This window comes from Phymastichus coffea, unplaced genomic scaffold (assembly GCF_024137745.1).
Source record: "Phymastichus coffea isolate CEN01 unplaced genomic scaffold, Cenicafe_Pcof_1.1 PCOF00017, whole genome shotgun sequence".
NCBI lineage: Eukaryota > Metazoa > Arthropoda > Insecta > Hymenoptera > Eulophidae > Phymastichus > Phymastichus coffea.
Window position 1 is genome coordinate 948,854 of NW_026706828.1, and position 6,000 is coordinate 954,853.

The following is a 6,000-nucleotide window of genomic DNA, read 5'->3' on the forward strand; positions in this document are numbered from 1 at the left end:
TGGAAACTCATTTGATTTTAATTATAGTCAGCAACGTTTCTCTGAAAAAATTACAAGGAGACGTAAAAATAATTTTAAAAGATTGGAATGATAATGGTTTTCTGAATAAATATTGGCATAATAATGATTTGACTCAAACCGACACATCTATAGCAAAACGCTATGGATTACCAAAAATACATAAAGAAAATGTACCGCTACGATCAATAATTTCATCAATTAATAGCCCTACTCATAAATTAGCAAGATTCTTATATAATGCTCTTAAAGCAGTTATAAATAAATCTAACTCTTACATTTTAAGCAACGGACAGTTAAAACAGAAATTAAAAGATATTTATATTCCAAACGATCACGTTTTAATATCATTAAATGTAAGTTCCTTATTCACAAGCATATCTTGTGATTTAGTCTTGGAGGGATTGGACAAACGTTATGAACAAATTAAAAATTGTGAAATTACAATGGAAGAGCTTTGGATAGGTATAAAATTTTTATTTAATAACACATATTTTGTGTTTAACAAAATTTATTATAAACAAATATTTGGAAGCCCGATGGGCTCTCCTTTCTATCTTTTATTAGCTGATATTGTAATGGAAGACTTAGAGAAACACTGCCTGAATGTGTTATGGAATAAATATCAAATAAATCCGGTTTTCTACTATAGATATGTTGATGATACTTTGATATGCGTTCCGATATATACAATTGATTTAGTTGTATAAATAAAAACTCGTCTCCTTCATGTCTATTTCTCATCACATATACGTACTCGTCATTTCATATCAGCTCGTCGTCTCGTTTCTCATTTATTTCTTCTTGGAATCTGAAACAGAATAAACAACTGATTAAGAAATTTTCTTAACTTTTGTATTTAGAATTTTTTTATTAAGCTTCAAATCTTATATGTTGCATTTACTTATGACTTTATTGCCTTGGTGTTTAAATGTTAGTTTATTATTAAATCTTATGCTTAAGAATCGGACAGTTTCTGAGGATTTTATTTTACATGTATTATTAATTTGAATTTCTATATCTCCGGGAGCAATATTTTGATTATTGAAGTTGACATAAACTGTTTTTGTGGAGCAAGTTTCAGACCTAATGCCGTTAATTCATTGTCAAGAGTTTTGATTATTTTATGTAAGGAGTTTTTGTTTTTAGAATAGAGCGCAATTTCATCAGCGAATTGTGAGATGCACACAGTTCTAGTGATATTTTTAAGAATATCCGATACATATATTATATACGAGGAGTGTTCAAAAAGTAAGGTAACTCTTCAATTTTCGCGGGGTACATTCAAGTTTTAAACTTTTGTTGTCTTTGTGTTGGTACACTTACCATAATCATATATTCATAGTTTTGATTATATAGCACATGTTGTTTTTCAGGCAGAGGCGTTAGAGGTTAGAAGTGTTTCGTATGTTCGGCGATTTTCTTTTATCGAAAAGAATGGAGCAAAGAGTTTGTATTAAATTTTCTGTGAAAAATGGAATTCAGTGCTCTAAAGCTCTTGAAATGTTGACAATTGCATACGGTGAGTCTACTCTGAGTAAAAAAAATGTGTAAAAGTGGTATAAGCTGTTTCAAGAAAACCGAGAAAATATCGAAGACGAACCTCGCCTTGGACGTCCCAGCGCATCAACAACAAATGAAAACGTTAAAGCAGTGGAAGAAATTGTGTTAAAAATCGTCGAATCACCATCAGAGAATTTGCAGAAGATGTAAACATATCAGTTGGTTCATGCTATGATATTCTTTCGGATGTTTTAGGCATGAGACGCGTATCACAGAAAGTCGTTCCAAAATTGCTTAATTTTAAGCAAAAGAACCGTCGCATGACCATCGCTCAAGAGATGTTGAATGAAGTCAATGAAGATCCTGATTTTCTCAAAAGGATTATAACTGGTGATGAATCGTGGGTATATGGTTATGATATTGAAACTAAAGTCCAATCGTCCAAATGGAAGACTCCAGAAGAGCCAATACCCAAAAAAGCACGCCAAGTTCGACCAAATGTAAAGGTTTTGCTCACTGTCTTCTTTGATTACCGTGACGTAATTCATCGTAAATTCTTACCACAAGGTCGTACGGTGAATAAGGATGATTACCTTGAAGTTATGCATCATTTGCGAGAGGCAATATGCAAAAAACGTCCGGAACTTTGAAAAAAAAATTCGCGGATTTTACATCACGACAGTACATCTACTCATTCATCGTTACTTGTGAGAGATTTTTTGGCCAAAACCAACAACACAGTCATACCTTAGCTCCATATTCACCGGATTTAGCAATATCTCAAAATGATTAAAGTCACCTTACTTTTTGAACACCCCTCGTACAGTAGTAGGCTGAGAGCACCTCCCTGAGGAACAGTTTTAGAGGTGTGTTTAACTTCTGACAAATTTGTGTATACATATCTTTCGTATGTCAGAAACTTAATAAACTTGCTCAAAGCATAGGGGAAATCAATATTAGCAAATATTTTAATTAGAATTTCATTGAGTACATTGTCAAGTTTTCCTGAAATGTCTAGAAAGACTGCATATAATTCTTTTTTTGATCTTAGAGCTCTTTGAGTGGTAATGGTAAGATTCAGGATATTATCGATACATGATTGCCCTTTACGGAAATCCTTGATTTTTGGATAGTATATTTTGTATCTCAATTCACAGCTGCATTTTGTTTTTCTCTATGGTTTCAAAAAGCTTACAAATTGCCGAGGTTAATGCTATAGATCTGAAATTTACTTCATCAGGTTTTTTAACAAAGTGAATATAGGTTTCTTCCAGTCTTTCGGAAAATATCCGGAGTGGTACGTTTCATTAAATATGTCTATAAGTATAAGTCTATAATTCAGTGTCAATTTCTTAAAAGTAAAGTAGTCGATTCCATCTAACCCGGGGGATGATTTGTCATTACGTGATTCGAGTGCTAAATTAAACTTAGCAAAGGTAAACTCGGATTCTAGAAATTCATTTGCATTACAGAGTGGCATCCAGTCTTTATTTATTTATTTAAAATTTGATTGCTTAGTTTAAGATACAACATAAATGACAAGGACTTGGTAAATATGTCAGCTAACTATGATTTAGAGGGAATTCAGTTAGTTTTAATCAATTTTTCTTTTACACATTCTTTTACATAATCTTTTTTAATGTCGGTCATGTGTCTTAATGCGTGCCCACCACTCGTCTCAGCATTTGTAATAGCAGCACTGTTATCACACCACAGTTTCATGGGTGCAAATAATTTTTTGGAAATCAACTTTAAAGAATTATCAAGAGCAATTAACACTTGACTGTCATTATTCACCGTAACGAATTCAGCTTGTCAAGTCGACAGAGCAACATTATTTTGTTTAAGAGTTTTCCAACCAACTGTGTCACTAAAGAATTGTATAAGGTATTCACTCGTCATTATTAATTCTTTGCAATCAACAAGGCTGGCATCAGAATAGCCCCCTACCATCTTTCTTCCCTTTGTATTTCAAGCTCCAATTTCTTGTTCCTTTTAGGTATCTGAAAATCCTCTTTATCATATTGCAGTCCTCTTTAGTTTGATTAACTTGATATCTGCTATAGACGTTGACTGTCTATGAAATATGTGGTTTCGTTGAATTTACAAGATACCTCAGATTGCCGACCATTTCTCGATATGGTACATTTTTTGGAGTTTTGGTATTCGACAAGAGTGACTCATCGATATCCTCTTCTCGAATTTTTCTTTTTCTATTACTAACTTAACTTGTAACCATTGGTGTAGTTACTGTGCAAGTCTTGAAAACAAAATTTATTTAGCGTGTTATTTATGTATTCAGTTTGGTTCAACCTCATCTCGTATATCTCTCGGTCTCATTTTATGTTAATACCTAGAAATTTTTGTAGTTCACCTAGGTCTGTCATTTCACATTCCTGACGCAACTTTTGTTTGACTCCAGTTAGCTTCTTTGTATTATTGCTAGCTGTCAATATGTCGTCGACGTATACTAACAGTATCAAAAGCTCGTTACTGTCAACCCAAACAAACAGATACGGCTCTTGTAAGTCAGTTGACTTCAATTCAATTTCATTTAATACTTTTGTTAACTTTTTATTCCATCTTTTAGGAGCAATTTTAAGACCATATATAGATTTCATGAATTTGCAGACTAGTTTCTTTTCACTTCCACATTTCATACCATCAGGAATTTCCACATATATTTTCTCATCCAGTATTCTATTTAAATGCTGTCTTTACATCAAGTTGACAAGCATGTAGATTGAATTTATTTATTAAAGCTAACACAGATCTCACCAATGTTAGTCTAGAAACTAGTGCATATGTTTCCCTCAGCTCATACTGATTTTTGTCTTTCAATCCTCTCGTCACGACTCTCGCTTTCAATTACACACTTCCATGTGGTTCCAACTTTTTCTTAAAAACCTATTTTGAGTCTATTATATTTTGTCTTTTTCCGTCTAAAGATTTTTCAGGTCTTCACACAACTTTTCATACATTCGTATTTCATACTTTTTCTCATCGCATCTAATTCGGACTCTATTGCTTTTTGCTACTCATCTCTTTCTTTAGTTGTCATCGATTATCTGTAAGTAGTTAGATCTCTATTTATGTTTGCCAGGAGTACATAAAGTGCTGTATCAATTCCTTCATTCACTTCAATCTCGTCATTGACATACTCGTTACTTGCAAATTCAATCACACTGTTTTTCTGCAGATGCACAAAATTTGCAAAGCTTACATCATTTATTGGTTCGGCATTTGTGGACTCATCATTAGCATCTTCTACTGCAGTCATTTTCTTTTTGATGACTCTTCTATATTAATTTCTGCTTCAATTTCAAATTCTATAAACCATTTCTCTTTATTTATCTCATCGAAATTAGCCAGTTTTGAATACTATTTATGCTATATTTATCTCCTTACACTAACTTTTCATTAAATCTTACATTTCTGCTTTCATAGAATTTTCCATCTTCTGGTTTTAGAAAAATATATTCCGTCTCTTTGTATCCAATTAGTACAACTCGTCTACCTTCAGGATTCCATTGGATCTACTCTTTTGGTGAATTTTGATATAGGCCAACGATCCACAACATTTTATTTGTTTGAAGTCTATTCTATATTTTGGAAGAAATAGTTTATTTATTTACAACTTATATGTTACATTTGGTTTTCGCGTCTTTATTACTTTAAAGAATGCTATTTTGATTTTTTTCAAAGAACTTTTTTTAATTTATGAAATGTCAATTGTCAATAAAACGCTATTTCAATGTTTATTAAACGCTAGTTTTAATATTTTTTTTCTGCTTTGCCTTTTAATTTTAGTATCTACATATTTGCTAGGTAAACATATATTTTTCATTACATATTGTTATTTATTAATTAAATTTTTAAGCAGTTTTTCAATGAAGATCATGATCACGAGACGTAAGTAAATAAGCACGAAATCATCACATACTTATACGAGGTCTGTCCGGAAAGTATCGGGCCTACGTTTATATCTTCGCGCCATAGTGTTCGAGCAACCTCTACCGAAAAAAAACGTCAACAGTAAGGCCTCACGAATCTGTTGGTTACATACTGACACCTGCCGGATAGTTTATACGCAGCGTGTCTTTGTTTACAGTGCCGTTTTCGCGTTCGTCGGATTTTGATATTGTCAAAAATGACTGAAAAACAAGATCAACGAATTTGCATCAAATTTTGCTTTCAACTCGGAAAAACGAATTCGGAAACTATTGAAATGATGCAAAAGGCCTTCGGAAACGAGTGTATGAGCAAAACACGAATAAAAGAGTGGTATAAACGGTTCAAGGATGGTCGCACTTCTATCGATAGTGATTCTCGTTCCGGCCGACCTTCGACGACAAAAACCACAGATAATATTGAGCGGATGTGACTTACAATCGAACAAGATCGTCGTATGACTGTGCGAGAACTAGAAGAAGACCTTGGAATACCAATAACTATAATTTCAGAAATTTTAACCGAAAA